This window comes from Herpailurus yagouaroundi, unplaced genomic scaffold, assembly GCF_014898765.1.
Source record: "Herpailurus yagouaroundi ecotype Mexico unplaced genomic scaffold, PumYag 196, whole genome shotgun sequence".
NCBI classification, from domain to species: Eukaryota; Metazoa; Chordata; class Mammalia; order Carnivora; family Felidae; genus Herpailurus; species Herpailurus yagouaroundi.
Genome location: NW_024412427.1, coordinates 17,421,259 through 17,447,158, shown reverse-complemented (window position 1 = coordinate 17,447,158; position 25,900 = coordinate 17,421,259). Strand labels below are relative to the sequence as shown.

General features: G+C 45.6%; 1 long non-coding RNA gene across 3 annotated transcripts in view; it reads right to left on the bottom strand.

Annotated features, from left to right (window-relative positions):
• LOC121012447 (uncharacterized) overlaps nt 1-25,044 on the bottom strand; it is a 79,722-nt gene extending 54,678 nt beyond the window's left edge. For 2 of the 3 annotated variants that reach the window (XR_005782112.1, XR_005782113.1), the window contains exons 1-2: nt 24,932-25,044; nt 14,792-14,851 (exon numbers count right to left, since the gene is read on the bottom strand). This is a non-coding gene — a long non-coding RNA (uncharacterized LOC121012447). Of the gene's footprint in view, nt 1-14,791; nt 14,852-21,814; nt 21,903-24,931 lie in introns of all 3 variants that reach the window. The other variant, XR_005782114.1, reaches the window with a different exon arrangement.
• Nucleotides 25,045-25,900: the final 856 nt, after the last annotated feature.

The window sequence follows — 25,900 nt, the reverse complement described above, 5'->3', positions numbered from 1 at the left end:
AGAAAGAAAGAAAGAAAGAAAGAAAGAAAGAAAGAAAGAAAGAAAGACTTTGCAGGAAAGGAGGCTCACCTGGTTTCTACTCCAGCTGAACCTTCTGGGTGCCTTCTGGGGTCCCAAGTGGCCCTATGTTTCCAAACCCAGTGGGCACGCCTTCGTCCTTATTTTTCCTTTTTGCAATAACTGATGGTGTCCCTTCCATCCTCCTCCCATCCTTGAGGCTCCTCTCTCCCCTTCTTTGAACCCAACCTCTCCTGCTTTTCTTTTTCCCCAGTCCACACTTCTCATTCTCCTTTCTGGGATTTTCTTCTCCTGCCACGCTTCATTTATTACTTTTTTTTTTAATTTTTTCTTATTTTTGAGAGAGAGAGAGAGAGAGAGCATGAGTGGGGGAGGAGCAGAGAGAGAGGGAGACACAGAATCGGAAGTCGGTTCCAGGCTCGGCGCTTGTCAGCACAGTGCCCGACTCAGGCTCCAACTCATGGCCCACGAGATCATGACCTGAGCTGAAGCCGGACGTTCAACCGGCTGAGCCACCCAGGTACCCCTCTTCTGACACGCTTTAAATACCAATGTTTTTAAGCAGGTAAAATAATGCTCTACCTCACTCACGATAAGAGGAATGCAGATTAAAACAATAAGAGATCGTTTTTCACCCATCAGATTAGCAAAACATAAAGAGTTTGGCAACAGTTTGTGGGCAATGATGTAGGGAAACAGGCACTCTTGCACATTGTAGACTGCGATTGGTAAAAACCCCTTTGGAGTGCAATTTGGCATCATCAAAATTTTAAATGCATAGGAGGGTTTAATCCAGCAATTCCGTTTATAAGAATTTGTAGTAGAGAGAAAAGCTACCAGACATCTAACCAATGCCCATTCTCTCCTTCTTTACAACAGAACCTGATTTTGTTGGCAGAGCGATGGGCCAAACTAAAAGATATGTCCCAGCCTCCCTGGAGACAGAGATGGTTGCTTGACACAGGTCTGACCAATGAGATGTAAGAAAAAAGAAAAATGTTTGGAAGGCTTCTAGAAAAGTCCCTTAGGGGCACCTGGGTGGCTCAGTCGGTTGAGCATCCGACTTCAGCTCAGGTCATGATCTCATGGTTCATGAGTGCAAGCCCCACATCGGGCTCTGTGCTGACAGGTCAGAGTCTGGAGCCTGCTTCAGATGCTGTGCGTGTGTGTGTCTGCCTCTCCCCCACTTGCTCGCTGTCTCTCTCTCTCAAAAACAAACATTAAAAAAGAAAGAAAATTCCTTTAAAAGGATAACAGACTTTGCTGACAATGTACCTTCTCCCCTTTGTTGTCTTCTCTCCTGCCTCCTGCCTGGAAAGAGGATGTGATGGCTGGATCTGGAGCAGCCACCTTGTAACCACAGGAAAAGAGTATGAGGACTTTGCTGTGATATCATTGTGCCACTAAACTAATGCCAGCATTTGCCTACCCCAGATTTCTCACGACATAAGAAAAAAATATGTCCTTACTTTGTTTAAATCTCTGTTGAGTTTTTTCTTACATGCAGCCAAAACTAATCCCTAAGTGATGTATGTACAAGGATATTTTTGCTGTATTGTTTATGTAGCAAAAGCCTCAAAACACACTGAATTCCCGCTTATAAGGAACTGGCTAATTAAATTATGGGACCTGCATGTGGTGGAGTATTATGCAGCTATATAAAAGAATGAGATAAATTTTTATCATTACTAATAAGGGATAATTGTCAAGATATTTATTTATTTTAAGTTTTAAAAGAAAGAAAGTAAATATAATGCACTAACATTTATATAAAACTGCTTTATAGGCTTAGAACATTTCCAGAATACAGGAGAAACTCACGTATCTCTGGAGAAGGGGTCTGGGTTGTGAGGGATCAGGAGCGAGAGGAGAACTCGCCATTCACTGTATACCCTCTTGTGCCGTTTGAATGTTCACTGTGTGCATATTTTATCTCCCCAAAAAGTTCATGAGAATTGTATTACTTTATCGGACAGAGAGAGGTAAGAGGGAAAGCCAATTATTTCCATGACTCATTCTTTTCATTGAATGACCCCCAGCCCATGGCCTCAACCACCACATATATAATAATAGACCCAAACCTGAATTATGCAGTTCTGAGCCTTCAGATGAATGCCACACTTACTTACTGGACCACCCTCTGGGCGTCACCACCCGGAGGCCCTGTGGACACCCAAATGTAGCAGGTCTACACCTGCAATGCTGGTCTTCCACCTGTGTTCTTGGTAAAGTGGCCAACGATACCCATTCGGTGGCCCTGCCATCTGGGAAAGGAGAGAATCACTCCAAGTCCTGCTTTCCACCCTCTGTCTCGAACCTCCCTCCTCTCCCATCTGGTTCCGTTGGTCTCCCTAGAGATGCCGCACTAGTCGAAACCTTCCAAAAGCACAGGCAGAAGCCCCAACCCGCTGCTTTGCCCCTCTCTGCGTGCCCACCCTCTTCACTTCTTGTTCACTGTCTTCCCTCCTGGACTGGCATTCCCATGAAAAGAGGGACCACTTCTGTGTCTCCCACCGCTAAATTCCTCGTATTGATAGTGGGCTCTGAGGGCAGGGGTTGCACACCGATCGCCTGAGCTAAAAGCCGTGGCCAGCCTCTCACCCTGCTCTTCCAGTCCTGTCCCATCCATCCGTCTTTCCCGCCAGCCCCCAAACCGTCCACTTCTCTCCATCCCCGAAGCAACTGCCCTAATCCGGAACTTTCCGCTTTTCCAAATGATGCCCACACCCCTTCACAGGACTCCCTACTTGGCCCCTCTGACACGAATGTCGGAATGGAATATGCAAAATGGCAATCTTGTCATGTCACCCACCGATAAATAATCATAATACATAAATAAGTGTCGCAAAGCCCACCTCTACCTTACACCTTTGAGACTGTCTCAGAGCCTTGGCCTCAATCACATGGAACCATTAATACTTTTTCAAAAATGGCAGTGCTTCAGATCTCCATGCCCGCCCACATATTCCTTCCTCCCCGTGGAACACCGCCACCGTTTCCCATCACCACTCTTTAATTTTCCTGTTACTTAAATCTTTCAAACTCAGCTCAAAGGTTACCTCCTCCAGGAAGCCATCCATGACTACCCAGCCTGACAGAAGGTTCCTCCCATCAGGACTGTGAGCTCTTGAGGGAGGGGCCGTGTCTCATTTGATTCATACCTTTGGTGCCCAAAAAAGTGTCTAATATAGGGAAAGCGCTCGATAAGTGTTTGTTGAATGATCAAATAAATAAATCAGTGAATGAATAAATGGATTTTGCTAGAATAAAATGAGGCATGTATAAATTACCTGATACCATGCCTCGTCCGTAGCTGCCCAGAAAATTTACTTTCATTCCTTCCTTGCACTGTCCTGTCACTCAATTTTCCCTGGTCTTCCCAGCCCACGTGTACCAGTGGAGTCCCCTTGACAGGCAGGACATGCTTGGCCCCACCTCCCACCTTGCCTGTTCCAAAGATTCTTTTTTTTTTTTTAATGTTTGTTTATTTTTGAGAGGGGAGGGAGGGGGAAAGACAGAGAGAGAGAGAGGGAGACACAGAATCTGAAGCAGGCTCCAGGCTCCGAGCTGTCAGCACAGAGCCTGTTTTGGGGCTCGGACCCACAAACCATGAGATCATGACCTGAGCCAAAGTCCGATGCTTCACCAACTGAGCCACCCAGGCACCCCACCTGTTCCGTGATCCTGAAAGACCCCAAAGGGTCTTGGAAACTTACCCATCAGCTACCTTTCCCGCATCACACCTGCCTGTGTGTCCTCCTTTGCCCCAGCCCCACCTCCCGGATCCACGCAGCCAGTCCCCAGGGTTCACAGGACAGTGCCGCTGGTCCCGTGCAGGGTGCTGTGTCCGCCCTCCTTCGTTTATACTCACGGCCCCTCACTCCACCAGGTTCAGCTAGTAAGAGGTCCTCAGACCTCCCTGCCCTCTCCCCGCTGACGTTCCTGCTCCCCGGAGTAGGTTCCTGCCTCTCACACCCACTGGGGGGCTGGCTCCCTTATCGCCCCTCGCCCTCCCCTGCGGGGTGGTCCGCTCTGTCTTCTCCAGATTCCAGGGTCCAGGGGCCTCTCGGAGTCCGCGCTTGCTTCCCCGCCTGGCCTCACTGCCCACCCTGGCTTCACAGCTGGGAGCTGGATCTCTACAGCCGCCAGGAGGCCAGAACAGACATAGTTTATTCCCATCACTGCTTCCCTCTAAATCTGAACCGTGACCAAGAGTTTAAAAAAAAAAAAACAAAAACAACAAAAAAAAAAAACAACAAGAGAGAGATGAAAACCCATAGGAACAGGACGTCCTTTTCAGTTGCCTCCCCAATTCTGTCAGGGGCTTAGTCCAAAAGAGGCTTTAATTGGTCAAACTATGTGTTTTTCACTGAAAGAAAATGCCATAAGTGAAATAAGATTCACATTTGGCACGGGGGTGGGGGGACAGGGAGAGAGGGACCTCCTCTTTGTCAGGCCCTTCAAAAGGAAATCGGGGCAGGGTGGGGAGGACCCAGAGCCCCCCACGATCCCCAGGGGCAAGGACTCGTCCCCAGGGACACCCTGGAGTCTGTGTCCTGCATCGGGCCACAGGGGCCGGCACGGTCTTCCCTCACTTCCCGGCTGAGCGCCCAGCACCGACCTCACACCAGCTGCCTGCTCCCTGAGCCTGTGGGAGGGGTGGGGGCTGCAGCCTGGGAGCATGTGGCCCTCAAGCGGAAGAGGCCATGAGGGAGCTGCCAGCCCCCAGGCAGATGAGGCACCAAAGGCCTGTGCAGAGCGCAGGGACAGGAACAGCAACCTCTCCTCCGTCCACATCTGCTCCCTCCTCCCATGTCCACTCGACAGCATCCCATTCAGAGAATCTCGTGAGGTCCCCGCAAGACAGGGAAGAGGCTCCTGTCTACTGGGAGACGAGCGTTAGACACAAGATATGTCAAAATGACAAAAAAAGCAGTCACCTCACGGCAAGTCACAAACTCGCGGCGCGCTCCTTCTGGTGAGTGTCAGGAGCTCCCAGATAAACTCACCATCTCACCCAAACCTGCCCCAACAGAGTCTGGACTTCCATTAGAGCTCCATTTTTTGCCACCTTGAGATCTGAAAAACCTGGGGGAAGGGCATACCAGTTCCCTGAGAAGAGTAGGGATTGATCACAAAGACACAGGAAGTCCGCTGTGTGTGTGTGTGTGTGTGTGTGTGTGTGTGAGAGAGAGAGAGAGAGAGAGAGAGAGATGACAGGGACAGGAAGAGGGGGAGAAGAGGAGGAAGGAGAGCTCCAAAGAATTAGAAAAGGGGCTGGGGCCACAGCCAATCAACCCAGCTTCCCAGGTCTCAGCTGCCCAGGGTCAAGGTGAAACTGAGCAGTCAAGAATGCCTTCCCGGGGTGGACCAGGGTCACTCTTGACCCCCTCACTCACAGCAGGTCTTAGGCCAGTGGGTTGCCTTCTATTGTCAAGGTCACCTTCCCCAGCTGAAAACCGACTAGAAGGTCTCCACATGGGTTAGGGAGAAAGAAGGAGATACCTTCAGCAAAGGGACTGGCACCTCAAAGGGAACGTCAACAGGAAGCAAACGCCTCAGGTTGTCAGCGTGGGCCAAGGCAAGGGGGAACGGTGTCCCAAGAAGGCCCCGACAAAAACAAATGCATTTTACCCGAGAAGAGAGAGGACCTCAGAGGTGTTCTCTGGTAGGCATTTTGTTAACATCCACGAACAAAGACAGTTGGATCTTGGAAAGGGGGAGGTGGGGCAGGGAGTTCCGCTGGGGTAGAGGAGGATGGAGATGATGGACCAGGGGAAAGGAGAAGCCAGCAAGACGAAGGCAGGAGGAGTGAGTGGGGGGGAGGGGGAGCAGAAGTGTGCCAGAGGCCAATGGGAGCTGTTAGAAAGGTTTGCATGGTAGAACTGGGAGCCCAGCAGGAACCCCGCAGGCCACGTATGCTCACCTCACAGCTATGCCTGGCACCAGGCCTAGGAGATAATCAGGCAAAGTGTCCTGCAGACTGGTCCTAGGACTAGCTCAGACCTCATCAGGGCCTGCCTCAGCCTGACGTCCAACGCCCCGATGTTTGTTTTCCGCTGCAGAACCTGATTCCCCGATTCCTAACTAGCCCTGCCACCCAAGCTGATATTCTGAACAGCCCTCGCCCAGCCTCTTGCTATAGAAGCTCCGCCAGGCAGCTTCTCTCCCTTATCTCTTATCCCCGCCAACATAGGAAGAACCCCGGACAGGAATCCGGGTCTGGTCAGGACAGGGGATGAGCTGTCACCCGCGTCTGGGCCTCTATGTCCTCCGTGAGGAAAATCGGAGCCGTGACATCAGCCCTGCCTGTGTCACAGGGCGCTTCAGGATGCAACGAGGTAAATGCACGGGAAAGCTCTTTGGAAACTTTCAAATGTTGTGGAGGTTTATTATGATTATTATTCATGTCTCATTTTGCCGCCTCCGTGGAGCCCCAGCTCCAGTTTGTGCCTATGCGATGCCAAAACAACCAGTCAAATCCATCAAAAAGTCACTCAATTGAGTGGGAAAAAATGCAGGCGGCTCTGTTGCGTGCTATCAGAAAATAAAGCCACCGGCGTATCACTGGTGTTTTTGGGAACGTGCAGTGGGTTGTTCTAGGCACTGGTTTTGAGTTTTTCTAAGGCTTTCACCTCCTGTGAACCAAAAAAAAAAAAAAAAAAAAAATGACGATGGAAAAAATCAAGGCCCTCAATTGTTTCCCAGGAGTGAGGATGGCTGGATGGCTTCAAGACGCCAGGCTTAGGGGAGGTTGGGGGCGGGGGGAGACAAAAGTTCCTGCAGGGGAGGGACCATTGTCACTCTTGAACCCCTCCCTCACTCACAGCAGGTCTTAGGCCAGTGGGTCATCTTTGGTTGGCAAAAAGTCCACTTCTTCAGCTGAGAAGCGACTTGGGTAAGTCCCCACATGGGTCAGGGAGAAAGAAGGAGATACCTGGATGGTTAGCCAAACCAGCAAAGGCTGTAAAAGCCCTGGCCCTGACCACAGGGGCTGGCACCCGGGAGATAGAGACCGAGAGAAGGAGGGGTTGACATCTGGGGGTAGAGAAAATTGTGAGATAAAAAGATGCTTTTAAATCAGAAATGTCCCTAGAGGGCTGCTTCAGAGTGGCAAGTAACTCAAGCCAGTTAGTTTCTCTCCATGTGAGCAGTTCCATAAGCATTTTGCTGGGAGAAAAGATGGAATCCAGTTTTTAAGAAGCGGCTTAGCTGTCATCCATGAGTTTTATTTATGCAGGCCTTTCCAGCACACCATTCTCATCCGAAGGCATCTGCCTCTGAAATGAAGTCTCTGGATGGAATGGGAACATATATGAGTGAAAAACCAAGTCGCATCCTGGATTTAATTCTATCAGTTAACAAGTCTTTCCCAAGCAGCTGAGGACTCCCAATCCCTGGCTAGAGGCCAGTGGGGGCGGGGGAGGGGAATGAGAGAAGGGCGTCAGGGAGAATGAGACCCACAGGATATGAGAAGGGCCATACCATGGGGTCGCAGGAGTTCAGAGGCATGTATAGGCTAGAGCTGTCCCCACCAACAAAGTAGGTCTTGAGATAATATCTGGGAAAGAGACTTTGTTCAACATTAAGTTGTTTGTCCAAATATGTATTTTGATAATTATTAGCATGTGTTTGAAATAGCACTTGAAAGGTGATTAATGTAGTAGACACCATCGGGGTTCCACCTGTATCCCCTGGGAACCACCAATTCCCATAACCCACCAGAACGGGCAACTCTCTCCCTGGGGGTTCCCTTGGGCTGCTGGAGCATGAGTAGGGCGCTGGCTACAACTGACAGCAAATTAGCCCCACCCCCAGAAGCTACACCAATGACTGATGGGAATGGGTGTATAGATACCTCACCTCCCTCACCCCACAGATGGGATAACTCTGAAGTTCTTGAACTTCACAGTCTCCTAGACCTCAGATTTCTCCCAGATTTAATCCCCAGAGGGATTAGGCCCCAGTTGCCTCCAATGGCAGCTAGCCTGATAGCTCATGTTTACTGGCTGCCTTCCTTCCTCTGCCTCACTCCCCAACTCCTCAACAAGTGCTTCCTGGGATCACCTCCCCAATAAACTATTTGTACATGAATCCTTATCCCTGAGTCTACTTCTTGGGCAACCCTAACTGAAATTATACATGTATTTTTATCACCCTTTCAAGCTTAATTTTGTATCTTTTATCCTATTTAATCCTCCAGCAGCCTAAGAAAGTGGAATTCTTTTTTACATGATGGACTGAGACCCTGAAAATTAAGATAACCAGCTGAAGACCACATAATCAGTAACTGACACACCTTGGTCTATGTTTAATATCTGATATGCTGACTCCTGCCCTGGTACTCCCTCCATCACACCCCACTGCCCCAGTCATTCCCATCTCTAAATAAACTCTGCATGGGGTGCCGGGATGGCTCAGTTGGTTGAGCATCTGACTCTTGATTTCAGCTCAAGGCATGATCCCAGGGTTGTGGGATTGAGCCTCACATTGGGCTCCACACTGAGCGTGGAGTCTACTTAAGATTCTCTCTCCCTCCCCCTCTGCCCCTCCCCCATTTGCACTCTATAGCTAGCTAGCCAGCTAGATGATAAATAATAATGTAACCCCAGAGTTCATGTGGACAGTGTCCTTACAAGAGAGGTATGTGGAATGATACATTTTCTCAGACTTTACATATCTAGGCTATAAGTAATATATTCCTGCTACCTTTACCTATGAGTAACACCTTAATGGAGCCAAGAATTCTTGGGTAGCAATCCTAGAACTCTGCTGATAAATAATTCCCAAAGTACTGTGGTGGCAATTACCTATGGATATTAACAGAGGCATAACATTTGTTATCGGGAAACGTGGATAAACGAGGAGAAACCTTTTTTTTTTTTTTTTTTACTAAATTAATGGGCTTTCTAAATTTCAAAAGTTTTGATCCATCGCAGTCCCCAAGTGTGTGTCTGTCTTCCAGAGCACAGCCATCATAGTCTCCCAAGACAATGATGGACATAACATCTGCTTAAGATATAATTTTGTAGCATTTACCCCACTTTCTTTATCAGCGAGAATTCTGAGTCCAGACTGAATTACTTTTCTCAATATACCTGAAGTATTAAATCTTCACCAGGATGCACTGAAATGTCAGATTCTTTGTTATTCTGTTATTGAAACACAGTTCAGCTCTTTTATTTTTACTGTAATTTTCTCACTTTATTTAAATTTTTATGGAAATTGTTTTCCAACACTACCTATCTATAAGAAAATTATTCAATAATTAGAATATTTGATTTTATATCCCAGAGCCTCCGTTTCCCCCAAGAATCTCCAGCTTTCCTTTCTTTTTTTTTATTCTTCTCAGAAAGCTACGTATGATTTTCTTGTATGAAAATATTTACAGATACACTTTTGAAAGTGTCTCTGTTGGATAAATAAAGATGCATTCTGTATTTAGTGTAGTTATATTTTATTGGCCTGGGTGATACTGTCTAATCGTCATTTTTTTTTTTAACATTTTTATTTATTTTTTTGAGAGACAGAGACAGACAGAGCACGAGTGGAGGAGGGGCAGAGAGAGAGGGAGACACAGAATCCGAAGCAGGCTCCAGGCTCCGAGGTGTCAGCACAGAGCCTGACGTGGGGCTCGAACCCACAAACTGTGCGATCATGACCTGAGCTGAAGTCAGATGCTCAACCGACTGAGCCACCCAGGCGCCCCAGTCTAATCATAATTCGTAATAATAGTGAAAGAAATGAGGAGAGAGATGACCTCTGATAGCAAAATTCTCACACTTTTTTTTCTACCACCATGTGGAAAATATTTTCTCTTGCATATGTGTACCTTATTATGTAGGGTTGTGCAGTTCAGGTCTTTTGATGTTCATCAATCATTTCTGGTCTCAGGAAAGTATCCTTTCATGCCTTTAATTCTTCTGCTCCATTTTTGTGGTGGGCTCCATGCTTTCTCTTCAGGGTTGTCATCTTCTCTCTTATTAATGTCATCTCTTGACCTGTTGCATGGCGTTCTAGACTTTCTTAAGTTTGCCTGAACCATCACTAATTTTATTTTCTGCAATGTCATTTACATTTTATGCTATTGAGTTTTCATCTTGTTTGAACAAATAATGCCGGCTTGGGATGCAAAATAGGAAAGGCGAAAAAGTAAATCTCCCTTCCAACCATGCCCCTCAGGCATTTCTCTCCACAAAGGTAAGCACTGTTACCAGTTTCACAGAAGCCTTTTAGGAATAATCTATATACAAGTATACACAAACACACACACACACACACACACACACACACACCATCTGCATATCTATCTCTTAATATGTTTTTAGTGACAAATCCCTATACTGTTGGGAATGGTCGTATGTCTTGACAAATAAGTACATTTCCCAACCTCTTCAAGCCTCACGTTGTCAGCCTCTTAAGCCTCACATGAATGTCAGACATTTATGGGTGCAACAAAAGAAGATAAAAAGGTGGGTCGCCAAACTCAAAGTAGCATATGAGGAAGCTACTTGTTTGCCATGACAAAATGGCAGCTTCCAGGCCGGTCAACGAGAATCCAGATTCCTTCCATCTTTTTGTTCTGCCAGGCTCCCACATATCAGCGTGTGAATCTGAGTCTTCATGGTCCCAGGATGGCTGCAGGAGTTCCAAACATTGTACCAGAAACAATGATTTCTAGAAGCAGAAGAGTGGTTATTTTTCCTAGTGTCTTTTATAAAGAATGAGAAGATAATTCCCAGAAGATTCCAGAAGTCATCCTTTTTGCTCCCATCTGACAGAATGTCATCATTTGGCCAATGCCTAAACCAAACATTGCTTATAAAAACAGGATTTCCAGGAGGCACCTGGGTGCCTCAGTTGGTTGAGAATGCGACCCTCAATTTTGGTTCAGGTCATGATCCCAGGGTCGTGCCCCGCATTGGGCTCCGTGCTGAGCATGGAGCCTGCTTAAGATTCTCTCTCTCTCCCTTTGCCCCTCTCCCCCACTCATGTATTCTCTCTCTCTCTCTCTCTCTCTCTCTCTCTCAAAATAAAAATTAAAAAATATATAAATAAAAGTAATTTAAAAATAAAGCAGGATCTGGGAATGCTAGCTCGTGCAGCCACTTTGGGAAAAAGTATGGAGGTTCCTCAACAAAACTAAAAATAAAACTACCCTATGACCCAGCAATTGCACTACTAGGCATTTATCTAAGGGATACAGGTGTGCTGTTTTGAAGGGCCACATGCACCCCCAAGTTTATAGCAGCACTATCAACAATAGCCAAAGTATGGAAAGAGACCAAATGTCCATCGATGGATGAATGGATAAAGAAGATGTGGTATATATATATAAAGGAGTATTACTCAGCAATCAAAAAGAATGAAATCTTGCCATTTGCAGCTACGTGGATGGAACTGGAGGGTGTTATGCTAAGCGAAATTAGTCAGAGAAAGATAAAAATCATATGACTTCACTCATATGAGGACTTTAAAGCACAGAATAGATGAACATAAGGGAAGGGAAGCAAAAATAATATAAAAACAGGGAGGGGGACAAAACAGAAGAGACTCATAAATCTGGAGAACAATCTGAAGGTTACGGGAGGGGTTGTGGGAGGGGGGATGGGTTACATGGGTAAGGGGCACAAAGGAATCTACTCCTGAAATCATTGTGGCACTCTATGCTAACTAATTTGGATGTACATTTAAAAAAATAAAAAATAAAACAAGTTAAAAATAAATTAAAAAATAAAATAAAAATAAAACAGGATCTCCAGGATTTAACCAGTTAGGACCTACTTCCTAAGACTAGGGAAGGGACGAGCACAAGGCTTGAAGATAGCTCAGCCACCACAAGGCTCTGTTAGGAAGGAGGGATAGAGGGGAGGTTCCGCGAGGGATGGATGTTGGGTACCCAACCAACTACATCTCTACAGCACACACTCTTACTCACATCGGTCACCACCAGTCTTCCACCGGCTCCCAAATCTCCAGCTCAACACCTTCCAGTAACCTCTTTTCGGTAAGGCAAACACCCGCCCTCCCCTGCCTCCCACACACATCCAGTGTGCCCTTCCCACTCCACGAGAAACACTCCTGCCCTATGAAACTCCTCTCAGGGCATTCTGCGCCCCTGCTGCTTCACAAAATCTAGCAGCCCCCCAGAACACGCTTTTCCTGAGGCCCTCTCTAGTGGTTACCTGCTTCATCTCTCACATCCCCAGCATCCCAGGCGTGGGTAATTGCTCTGGACTGAATGTGTGACCCGCCCCCCCAATTCCCAGGTTAGAATCCTAGTTCCCAATGGAAAGGTATTAGGAGGTAGTAATTAGGTCACGAGGGGAGAGTCTTCATGAGTGGGATTAGTGCCCTTCTAAGGACAGACCAGAGAGAGCTTCCTTCCCCTGTCTCTCTGCTCTCTAAAGGGAAGATGCAACAAGAAACATCCACAAACCAGGAAGGGGTCTCTCAGCAGACACCAGATCTATTAGCACCTTGATCTTCGGCATTTCAGCCTCCAGCCCTGTGATAGATAAGTGTTCATTGTCTAAGCCACCCAGTGGGTGGTAATCTGTTACTGTAGCCCAAGCCAAGAAGGCAGTTCCCCTTGCTTCCGAGTCCTGATGTCCCACTAACTAGTTGAAACTCCAGATCCCTTGAGACTCCAGGTCCTATGGCATTGTCCCCCTTCCCTGCTCCTCACAGTTGCCGTCCATCACTCCTCTCGTCACTCCTCGTCACTCCTCTTGTTCGCTAACAATCATGGCACCGAACGGCAGTGTTCCTCTCATTTCCAGTAATGGTGGTTTTACGATCCACCTGTAGACCCCCACTCAAAACCCTCCTCTTAACGGTGACACTTCCTCTCCCATACTCTTTCTTCACCCAACCATTTCTAAGGTCACAGTCTGGGCTTCGGCACCACTCAGATAATCTCTGATACCTGATATTTTTTAATATCTGATCTGATATTTTTTAATTTCGTTTTAATTTACACCCCAGTTAGTTAGCATATCGTGCAGTAATGATTTCAGGAGTAGAAACTATCTACTTTTTTAAAAGCTCTCTGACTGACAATACCCAGGAAAATGCACACATGTATTCACTTTTTGATGTAGCTAGCTCACTTCTAAGAATCTATCCCAGTGCTGCACCAGCAAAAATATACCAAGGTGTAGGACTAAAGTTAGTCATAGCAGCATTATTTGTAACTGTGAGAGACTGGAAACGATCTAAATTTTCAACGATAGGGACGTGGTTAAGCTAATTACAGTTCATCTGTACAATGGGCTACTACATCACTGTAAAAAGCAACAGGGAAGATCTGCATAAACAGTTAAAAAGTGATCTCCAAAATATTTTATGTTAAAAAGAAGAAGAAGAAGCAAGGTACAAGATAATGTGCATAGTTTGCTACATGTGCAAAGAAAGGAAAGAAAGTGCTATGGTGTGTGTGTGTGTGCGTGTGCGTGCGTGTGTGTGTGTGTGTGTGTGTGTGCGTGTGTTTATCCAAAAAGAAAGTGTCTTAGTTCAGGCTCTCGTAACACAAACACCATCCACTGAGTGACTTAAGCAGCAATCATTTATTCCTCGGTTCTGGAGGCTGGAAAGTCCAAAATCACCAGAGCCAGAGTCTGGTGAGAGTCCACTTCCTGGCTTGTAAACAGCTGCCTTCTGGCTATGTCCTCACATGGAAGGGAGAAGGAAGAAGCAAGATCCTTCGCGCCTCTTGTTTTAAGGGTACTAATCTCATCATCAGAGCTTTACCCCATGACCTAATTACCTCCCAAAGGCCCATCTTCAAATACCATCACATTACATCCATGTTAACATATGAATTCTAGAGTAATCAAACATCCCATCCATAACAGGAGGGAAGCAAAAACTAATTTTTAAAATGGTTAACGATAAGGGGAAAGAGAGAACTTGGGAGATGGAATGGAATTTTGGAATCATATAAATGTTTCATATAATTTTTAAAAATAAGTTAATTCAGGGGGCGCCTGGGTAACTCAGTTGGTTGAGCATCCGACTTCGGCTCAGGTCATGATCTCACGGTTTGTGAGTTCGAGCCCCGCATCAGGCTCTGTGCTGACAGCTCAGAGCCTGGAGTCTGTTTCGGATTCTGTGTCTCTCTCTCTGCCCTTCCCCTGCTCATGCTCTGTCTCTCTCTGTCTCAAAAATAAATATAAACATTAAAAAAAATAATAAGTTAATTCAGGGGCACCTGGGTGGCTCAGTCAGTTAAGCATCTGACTTTGGCTCAGGTCATGATCTCACGGTTGGTGAGTTCAAGCCCCGCATTGGGCTCCGTGCTAACAGCTCGGAGCTGGAGTCTGCTTCAGATTCTGTGTCTCCCTCTCTCTGCCCTTCCCCCACTTGTACTCTGTCTGTCTGTCTGTCTCTCTCTCTCTCTTTCAAAAATAAATTAACAAAATACATGAACATTAAAACATTTTTACATAATAAGTTTATTCAAAAAGAAAAAAAAAGCATCTCTGAAGGTAAAAAAGAAGCTTAACCAAATTAAGTTACTGTATATAAAGTTGGTAGAATAATCATACAGAAAAGAAATATTTCAAGTAACTCAGAAACAGTGTTTTGACCACGCATCCCTATAAGGCCATATAGGGAGCTATATTCTAAAAAGCAAAATGAGCAAGAAATCTTAAAGTGTACATAGCAGTTTCATTGTTGGCAATAAACTTGGACTGTGTTTCCTATTGCTGCTGTGACAAATGACCACAGATTTAGCGGTTGAACCCAATGCAAATTTCTCATTTCATACCTGTACGTCTGGACACAATTCCTGAGAATCGTGAGACACAATTCCTCTCCATCTGTGAGCCTATGAAAGTCAAGAAACAAGTTATCTGCTCCTAAAGTGTCACAGAGGGATAGGCATAAGATAACAGTGATAGACATTTGATTCAAAAGAGAAGAAAATGGAAGGGAAGACACGTGTCCCAAGCTATTTCAAAATCCAGCCGGAAAGTTTGTTCCATGGTCTGGGATTAACCCTTTCTGGCTCATGGCCCCACCCTAGAAAGCAGCTTTTATTTCTTTTACGAAGAATAGTACATGTTTGCAGCCCAGTAGTTTTATCAGCTTGTTTCTTGCCTGTAGAATTTGGGGGGCCCAGCTGCCTTCTTTCACATTGTACTTTCTCTGTACCTTTCCGTCTAAGCCGGCGGTGTTTCTGCTGGCATAAATTTGCAAGAGCTTTGTGGATCTGCTATGTCTGTCTCAGGGATTTGCTCCATTAGACAAGAGGCTTCCCCTACAGAAATCTCCTGGACAATCCCATCTCTGTTCCCGGCTTCTGCCGAGGCAGCTGAGGGGTCCATGAGTCACACACCTTCAAGGCTCCTCCGTATGACTGGATACTCTGAACACTGATCCCTCCAAGGCACTAACAGAAGGTTGTTCATCCACACCCTTCCATTTCTTTCCAGAGCGTGCTTCCTGACAGCGCATCTCCTCATTTTAACTTCTTTGGTGTTCTGAATGAGCTGAGATTTCCCCAAATTACCAAGCTCTGGTTCCTTTTTGCTTAACCTATCTCTTTCCTCTTACATTTCACGATAAGAAGCAAGAAGAAACCAAGCCCCATGTTGACCACCCTGCTGAGAAATCTCAGCTGAATATCCAAACTCATCATTTGCAAGTTTTGCTTTCCACAGAACTGTGGGACACAGTTCAGTACACTTTCAGCCGATTCCCTTTTCACCAGCTACCAAGAACGTGTTTCTCATCTCCACCCGAGCCTTACCGACAGCTCTTTTAATAACCATGTTTCTGTCGATGGTCTGCTCCCGATGACCCCGGTGCCCTCTGAGACAGTTTACCCTGCTTCTCACTCCCTTCCGAGTCAGCGCTAACACAGCCATTCACATCCATATGTCTATTAACAATCTATTTGATGCAATCTAGGTGTATTTTTTTCTATCATGCTCCAAAAATTCTCCCAGCTTCCAGCCATTGCCCAATTGCAAAGCCACTTCCACACTTGTAGGCATTTATTTCAATAGTTCCTTGTGTCCAGGCACCAAAATCCGTGTTCACTTCCTACTGCTGCTATGATAAACTACCATGGCCTAAAACAATGCAATTATCTTACAGTTCCAGAGGTCAGGAGCCTGAAATGGGTCTCACCGGCTTAAAATAAATGTGTTAGCAGGGCTGTATTCCCTTCCGGAGGTCCTGGGAAAAACTTGTTCTCTTGCAGTTTCCAGCTTCTAGATGCTTCCCACATTCCTTGACTAATGGCTCATTTCCACCTTCAATGCTGACAATGGCCAGTCTAATCTTTCTCCTGAGCTCTCTCTCTAGGTTGGATGCTTCTGCCTCCCTCCTCCCCATTTAAGGACTCTTATGATTACCTTGGGCCCACCTGGATAACCCAGGATACTCTCCTTGTTTTAAGGTCACTTGATTAATAAACTTAATTCTTTTTTTTTTTTGTATAAATGTTTATTCATTTTTGAGAGAAAGTGTGGCCAGAGGAGGGGCGGGGGGGGGGGGGGGGGGCACAAAGTAGCCTCGGCCCCAACAGTAGCTAGTCCAACGCGGGGCTCGAACTCACAAACCATGAAATCATGACCTGAGCTGAAGTCAGACACTCAGCCGACTGAGCCACCCAGGAGCACCTAGTACACTTAATTCTATCTGCAACCTAAACTTCCCCTTGCCATGAAACATAACAAATTCAGTTTCTAGGGATTGAGACACAGACACGTTTGGGGAGTGGGGGGTGTATTATCTTGCCTTCCATAGTCAGTATTTTTATTTTGAAAGATACGCACATATATATGTACACACACATACAAACACATATTAAGATAAAACAAATAAGTAATTATAGTAAAGTTATAAGGAATCAAACTGATTTTTAGCATATGATAAAAGAGATACAGATATAAACTCAGAGTTAAGTTAAAACCCTGTATGGCCAATAAGCATATGAAAAAATGATCAACATCACTAACCATCAGAGAAATATAAATCAAAACCACAATAATATATTATACCCATTAAGGTGGCTACTATTTAAAAGTAAGAAAGAAAATAACAAGTGTTGGAGAGGATGTGGAATGATTGGAACCCTTGCACACCTTGGTTGAATTGCAAGATGGTGCGACCACTGTGGAAAATGGTATGGGGGGACTCTCAAAACATTAAAAATAGAACTCCCATATGATCCAGCAATCCTGCTTCTGGGAATAAATCCAAAAGAAATGAAAGCAGAATCTTAGAGATATTTGTGCAAATACCAAATACCTATGTTTATAGCAGAACTATTCATTATAGCTAAGAGACAGAAGCAACCCAATGATCCATCAACAGATGAGTGGATAAACAAAACGTGGTGTATACATACAGCGGAATATTCCTTAGCCTTAAAAACGGAAATCCTGGGGAGCGTGGGCGGCTCAGTCAGTTAAGCATCTGACTTCGGCTCAGGTCATGATCTCACGGTTGGTGAGTTTGAGCCCCGTGTCGGGCTCTGTGCTGACACCTCCAAGCCTGGAGCCTGCTTCGGATTCCGTGACTCCCTCTCTCTGCCCTTCCTCTACTCGCTCTCTGTCTCCGTCTCTCAAACATAAATAAATATTAATAAAAATTTTTTTGTGAAAAGAAGGAAATCCTGTCACATGCTGTAACATGGGTGAACCTCGAAGCTATTGTATTAAGTGAAATGATCAAGGCCATTGTGTTAAGTGAAATGTGACAGTCATAAAAACACAAATAACAGACGGTTCCTCTCATATGAGGTGTGTTAACTAGTCAATTCATAGAGACAAAGTAGAATGGTGCTTACCAGGGCCTGGCAGGAAGGGGGGATGAGTAGTTATTACTTAATGGGTATAGAATTTCAGATTCGCAAGGTAAAAGAAAGTTCTGGATCTCTGTTTCACAACAGAGAACAAACTTAACACCCCTGAACTATACACTTAAAATGGTTAAGATGGTAAGTTTTGTGTTATGTTCAAAAAATTTTTTTACGTTATCTATAAATATTATCACAATAAAGAGCACGAGAATCAAGTTTCTATCGTTTTTTTTTTTTAATTTTTTTTATTATGAAATTTATTGTCAAATTGGTTTCCATGCAACACCCAGTGCTCATCCCAACAGGTGCCCTCCTCAATGCCCATCCCCCACCCTCCCCTCTCTCCCACCCCCCATCAACCCTCAGTTTGTTCTCAGTTTTTAGGAGTCTCTTATGTTTTGGTTCCCTCCTTCTCTAACCATTTTTTTTTCTTCCCCTCCCCCATGGTCTTCTGTTAAGTTTCTCAGGATCGACACAGGAGTGAAAACATATGGAATCTGTCCTTCTCTATATGACTTATTTCACTTAGCATAACACTCTCCAGTTCCATCCACGTTGCTACAAAAGGCCAGATTTCATTCTTTCTCATTGCCACGTAGTACTCCATTGTGTATATAAACCACAATTTCTTTATCCATTCATCAGTTGATGGACATTTAGGCTCTTTCCATAATTTGGCTATTGTTGAGAGTGCTGCTATAAACATTGGGGTACAAGTGCCCCTATGCATCAGCACACCTGTATCTCTTGGGTAAATTCCTAGCAGTGCTACTGCTGGGTCATAGGGTAGGTCTATTTTTAATTTTTTGAGGAACCTCCACACTGTTTTCATAAAAACCCTCGAGAGACTCGGGATAGAAGGAACATACTTAAACATTGTTTTCTTGTAAACTGTATTTCAGAATAACCAAATAATTGATGAAAGTTCTTCTTCATAGAGGAATCACAGCTAGTAAATGCAGAAGGAATGACAGATTTAGAAAAGAACAGTTTCACATCCCCAGAAGAAATAATGAATCTAGGCAACATACCAGGACACAAATCTTGAAACGAAGTTTGTGGGGAAACTTTGTAACAGAGACACCAGGCTGACAGCTCCTGAGCCAACAGTTCATTCTTAACATTCGAAGAACGAGACAACTAGATATTACAGAATCCCTAATGTGACGTCAGAGGAAATCTATGTGTAAAGTACACTTGCTAGAGAAACACAAAAGAATAAAATCTAAAAATGCCTAGATGCACGTGGTTCACAAGATCACAGGGAGGTGACACCAGCAAAAATGGCAGAGTGAGGATCTCAGAAAATTCTCTCCTCTATAAAATAAAAAATCATCAGAACCAACTTTCTCAGAACTCTGCCAATTAACCTGAGTTTATTACTAACAGAGCATTTATTAAATCTAGCTGAATCTCATTAACAACAGTGAGCCGGGGGTGCCAGGGTGGCTCGGTCGGTTAGGCATCGGACTTTGCTCAGGTCATGATCTCACGGGTTCGTAAGTTGGAGCCCTGCGTCCGGCTCCCTGCTATCTGTACCAGCCGCTTCAGATCCTCCGTCCCCCCCTGTTTCTGCCTCTCTCTCGCTCTCAAAAATAAATAAACATTAAAAAAAAAAAAACCAACAGTGAGCTTTGTGGCATTGCAACTTGCCCTCATCCCTTGTCCCACTCTCCAGCTCCACAGTAGTCTTAAAAAATAAGAGACACACTCCCCCCCCCCCCAACCTGCAGGGAAAAGTCGCAGCCTGTCACTCCGCTAGAAGGAACAGAAGAGGGTTGAAGCCCTTTCAAAGCCACAGCCCTAAAGAACGATCATTTTTTGACCTGTCTGGTTAATTCTTGGAAGATCCCACTTACAAGGCTATCTGTAATTGACCTGACTCCGTGCTTTCCCAGTGAAAAAGAGTAAAAAGCTTTTTTCCCCTGGGGGGACATTGAAAATTAAACCCAAATGGTAACTTCACACTACCTAGGGTGGTAGATAAGAGTCAGAGCAAACATCAGGCTAACCAAAAAGCTTAAAAGGAAGAGCTGGCAGTGAGATATCCGTAGGTGCTTTGAAATTCTCATACACATTCCTGGGGATCTGGAACATCACGTGCATGTATAGGCTGTGCGCAGGCTCAGGAAAGGCCGGAGAAGGCCCTGAGCTCTCACCTCTGAGTAACTCTAAGATCTACCCACACAGGTGAAGGCTTAAGGAAGGGGTGTAAGTGTCTGGTTCAACAGGTACCCAGAGCCCCTTGGCAAAGACTCATTGTTTCCAGGTATTTAAAACACTCTGTCCAATCGTTAGTTAGCCGACCACTAACCTAACCACACAGGGACTTCAGTGGCCACTCTTGACAAAGACTACAGACTTTACCGAATTCGTTCAGAAAAGTCATTAAACAAACAACATCTGCAACAAACAACAACCAAAACCAACACTGGGGAGGGGGGTAGAAATCAATTTCCAGGCCTGCTACATTGTGTTATTTTAAATGTACCGCTTTCAACAACAAAAAACTATGACAGGTGCACAGAAGCAAGAAAGTTGGACCCACACAACATGAAAAAAAGGCAATCAGTAGCAACTGCCCCGGAGGAAACTGAGATGATGAATTTATCGGAAAAGACTTCAAAATCAGCGAGTTTAAGTGGAATGAAATTGTTCAACCACCAAAGGAATAAAGTACTGAAACATACCAAAATACAAATGAGTCTTTAAAATACTATGCTAGGGGCGCCTGGGTGGCTCAGTCGGTTAAGCGTCCGACTTCGGCTCAGGTCATAATCTCGCGGTCCGTGAGTTCGAGCCCCGCGTCGGGCTCTGTGCTGACAGCTCAGAGCCTGGACCCTGCTTCGGATTCTGTGTCTCCCTCTCTCTCTGACCCTCCCCCGTTCATGCTCTGTCTCTGTCTCAAAAATAAATAAACATTAAAAAAAAATTTTTTTTAATAAAATACTATGCTAAGTGAAAGAAGCCAATCACATGATTCCATTTTAACGAAATGCTCAGACTAGGCAAAGTCTATAGAAGTAAAAAGTAGATGAATCATTGCCTAGGACAGGGGGTGGTGGGTATGGGGGAATGGGGAGTGACTGTCTATGAGTAGGGGGTTTTTTGGTGGAGAGAGTAAAGAGATTGTTCTAAAAATGAATTTGGTGATGGTGCACGCATCTATGAACCTGGTAAAAACCATTGGATTGTATTCTTTATTTTTTTTTTATGTTTATTTATTTTGAGACAGAGCGCGCACGTGCGAACAGGGGAGGGGCAGAGAGAGAGAGACAATCCCAAGCAGGCTTCCCACTCAGCATGGAGCCCAACACAGGGCTTGAACTCACCACCCTGAGATCAAGACCTGAGTTAAGATCAAGAGTCAGGGGCGCCTGGGTGGCGCAGTTGGTTAAGTGTCCGACTTCAGCCAGGTCACGATCTCACGGTCCGTGAGTTCGAGCCCCGCGTCGGGCTCTGGGCTGATGGCTCAGAGCCTGGAGCCTGTTTCCGATTCTGTGTCTCCCTCTCTCTCTGCCCCTCGCCCGTTCATGCTCTGTCTCTCTCTGTCCCAAAAATAAATAAACGTTGAAAAAAAAAATTTTTTAAAAAAAAGATCAAGAGTCAGATGCTTAACCGACTGAACCGTCCAGACGCACACACCCCTCCCCCACTTGTCATTTTTACTGCTTTCCTCATAAAGTCCTGTTTTGTCTGCTATTAGTACCGAAACACCATCTTTTTTGTTGTTGTAAAGATTTGCCTGGATTTTAACCCTTTCGTTCCCACCATCTAGTGCTCCTTGATTTATGTGTGTTTCTCATAAACAGCATAGAGCTAGACTTCATTTATGTAATTGTTGCTTTTGCTTCAATCTGGAAATCTCTGTGTGTATAGCTTAGATGACTATTAAGTGACCATCATTTATATATTTTTCTGATGGTTGCCATTACACTGGACTTATTTCTACCATTTTATTTTGTGTTTTCTATTTACCTGCTTCCTCTTTGCTTATTTTTTTTTTCTCCTTCCCTGACTTCTGCGAGATCACACATGCTTTCTTAATTCCGTTCTTCACCCCCACCTGTTTGGAGAACACATATTTTCATTCAATAAGTAGTTATCTTTATATATACTTCTCATTTTCACATGTTTCTCACAAACATCTAAGCAATATCTGTATCCCCTCCTTTTTTTTCTTTTTTTTAAGTTTATTTATTTTGAGAGAGAGAGAAAGAGAGAATGAGCAGGAATGAGTGGGAGAGGGGCAGAGAGAGGGAGAGAGAGAATCCCAAGCAGACTCTGGGTTGTCAGCACACAGACAGACACTGGGCTTGAACTCACGAACCACGAGATCATGGCTTGAGCTAAAATCAAGAGTCAGACGCTTAACCCACAAGCCACCCAGGCACCCCTGGATTGTATTCTTTAAATGGGTAAATCATATGGTACCTGAACTGTATCAATAAGGCTTTAATTTTAGAAAATAATAAAACTATGCAAAGAAGAGCACCCAAGACGTGACCACACAAGGGAGAGTTGTTTCTTGGCCAGATGCTGCTCACCCAGCTTCTTCACACTTGAAAAAAAATTCTTGAAACTGTAATTATAGGCCCCTGTCTACTTCAACTTCACTTTTCAAGAAATGGAGAAGGACCACAATAACCCCGTGCTCCCATTCAGTCTCAGCCTTAATACTCGAGCTGCAGGTGCACTGAGGGGGGTATCACCTGCTAGCTCATTTAAGTTGCTGCATGGAATTAAAACGAAAACCAGCAGGCATTTACTCAGTCTTTCAGTATTTGCTGGACACTTGAAAACTCTCACAACCAGGAAGCATGTGGATTAATGAGCCCAGAGTCAAAAGAGGGTCAGTGGGCCAGTCATGACAAATGACCCAAAACGAGTGGGGACCCAAGGGTGGACAGAACAGATATGCTCCTGCCCTCATTCAGCCTCAAGTCCAGTAAAAGAGGCAATCATGAGCCACGTGCTCAGCCCAGGGGAGGACCCTAAGGGACAGTGACAATACTGCAGGAGCTCCTGAACGAGAGGCCACACAAGGACTAGGCAGTTGAGAAGGTCCAGATGCCCACTGGCAGTCTCCCATGGGACCGGAGTGGGGTAACGTACTGTTTCTTCATCTGGGTGATGGTTACACAGGTGTGTTTACTTTATAACAACTCGGCAAGCTATTTACCTGTGATTTGTGCATTGCTGTCTCCATACGTTATGCTTTCATAAAAAATTTACTTGAAAATATTCCGATTCAAATATTCCACTGGAATCAAACGTAGACACCTTTCTGCATCTCTCTATGGCGCCCACTTCCTCTCTAACTATGGCGCCCACTTCCTCTCTAACTATGGCGCCCACTTCCTCTCTAATGCAACTCACGCACTCCATCCTCATTCTCTATGCTCTAAGCTCACCAGCCTACATTTGGTGGCAGAAATGCCCAAATTGCCCTGGCCTGAGAATCTTCTACAGGCTTTTCTTCTGCCTGAGGTGCATTTGTCTGTTCTTCACGAACTTCATATTTCTAAAAATCCAATCTCAGTTAAAATGGCATCCCCTCAGAGATGCCTGACCTCACCGCTCCACCTACATTGCCCGGCGCCCTGCGTGGTCCTGTCCCAGTGCCCTGTGCATGTTCCTCATTGCACTTTTGTGTCTTATCACCTGTCTCCCAGGATAGACTATAGTATCCATGGAAGCCAATGCTGTAGCTCACTCAACATTTTATCACCATGCCCAGTAAAGTGTTCGATGTGTAACACTTGAAATAAGTGTTTGCAAATGAGTGAATAAAGAAACAGAAGGCAATGCTCAACCCAAGAGGGGAGCAAGGACATGGCCTTTCAGGCGCTGTGGCAAGACAATAAGTGAGGTGTGTTGGCAGAATCTTGTGGCCCCCATCTAGTCACCCTAGACTAGCAATACTGGGAGATGATGAATTACAGTTACTCCTAGAGCCAACCTTTCAAGGGGAAGGTTGAATGGTATTAAATGCATTTAATAGCACAATGAAAGGAACAAAGCCCCTGTAATTCCCACCATCTCCTTACCCCTACCAACCTGGGGAATCAGTGACATCACAGCATCTTGATTCTTAACACAATGGCACAGGGGCAGTTCTGGCTTGTCAGAGGATGTGACTGTCAAAGCATCTTTGTGTGCAGGTGTGACGATGCTTTTCCCACGCAGCAGGGACAGACTGCAGGCTGTAATTTTGCCCTGGCCCCCTATTATCAAAACCATACCATTCCTCCCTAACCTTAGAGTATATCTAAAAGTACTCCCCTCAATGTACCAGGCGCAGCCGGGGAAGGTCGCTTAATGCCGAAGGAGATGTTTAGAAAGTAGGAAGAGCTTAAATCAGCGCTGGTCAGAGAAAAGGCCAGCACCCCTGGGTCAGCCCTACACCAGTAACCTGCCCCCGGAAGGAAGCCATTGGCCAACCCCGGTGGCCTACTCTGACCAGCCACCTGCCCACAGCCCAACCCCTCACCTGAGTACAGCCGAACCCTCACTCTGTGCACAACCTGACCCTCACCCTGCCCACAACTTGACCCCTCAGCCTGGCCTCACATGGACCCCTTGATTCCAGGTACACACAGTCTTGCCCTTCAGTGTGCATCTTATTTCCTTACCCGTACTGTGAACTTTCTGGGGCAAGACACCAATGCCTCCTGAGAAACTGAATATACAAGTGGACAATGACCAGACCATATACGACAACAGACCCCTTACCCACAATCTCTAGCAACCAGCCCAGGAAGTCAAATGCCCACAGCAACCGGCCTAGGATGGTCAGAAATTGCTCAGTGGCTTCCAGCTTCTTTATTTCATGTACCCCCACGTCCAACCCAGGACCAACCAGGCAAAGGCAAATATGCTTCCCAAGCAGTCACATAAGATGCCCCTCTTCTAGCCAGGCTCCTTCCAGGGTCCCCAACAACCTCCAGTCACTGCAGGCGTGCCTGAAGCCTTCCTTTCGATGTTTGCTGTAACACTTTCCCGCTCCCTGCCTGCCTTGAAGTCCCTGACAAATGCAAATAATGGTCCCTTGCTATGACAGACTCTGAATAAGCAGTTTCTGTTTGTTCTCACCTAGGTGGTCTTCCTTTCTGTCCACAGTTTTCCTGGAGGTCCCAACAAAACACTGCAGCCCCAGCCTTTGGCCAGGTGCGTTATATGCTGACAACGTACTCGTGCCTTCAAATCCACACCAGTGTGGTGAGTCAGCACTTTGGTCTGAACTCCCCTCTCTTTGCAGTGAGTCCTTTAGTAGCAGCTCAGGGCCCAGGTTTTTTGGTGGTGTCTCCTTTGTTTGCATTCTTGGTAGAATTGGGCCATCCCTCTTCACCTCTTTGGCTCTCTTTTGTGCTTCCATTTTATGCTGTTCTGTTAAAATTCTTGGTCACAGGAAGGAGAATCACAGGCCAGAGCACAAGCAGAGGCCCCCTGTAGACCTGTAGATCAAGCGAGCCTCACAGAGCATTGAGTTTGTAGTTCTCACCGCACTAGAATCCGTTCAAAGTGCTGTGGGTCACCAATAAAGCTAGATAAGGTTCCTCTTCCATCTCAATACCTTGTCTAGACAGTCTTCTCTCCAGTTTTTCCGAAAGAGCACAAATTGTCAGGTCTGTGTTTAGAGACAGTCAACTGTCAGGACAGGAGGTCCTAAGACACAAGGGGCCAAAGCATGACGTCTCTACCACCCACTGCCAGCTCTCATGGGGTCATCCAAGTCCTTTCCTCCCCCAGGAAAACCCCTGCCTCTAATTTGGATGTTAGAATCCAAATTCTCGTACCTGTCTTTCTAAATGGCCTGACTTCACCACGGATCATTTGGGGGACTCTGGGGAACACGTGACTTGCACACACTTGTTCATGTGAGAGAACTTTAGAAAACAAAGGGAAGAGGATATTTCGATCAGCGTACAGAGGTCCCCAAAGGAAATTCTGACTTAAACATTGCTTCACTGGAAGATTCTTTGGCCAAAGCTAATGAATAATTTGAAAACTTAAGTAACAGCAAACAAGCCTCTGCCTTTATCTTCCCCCTCCTTGCCCTCC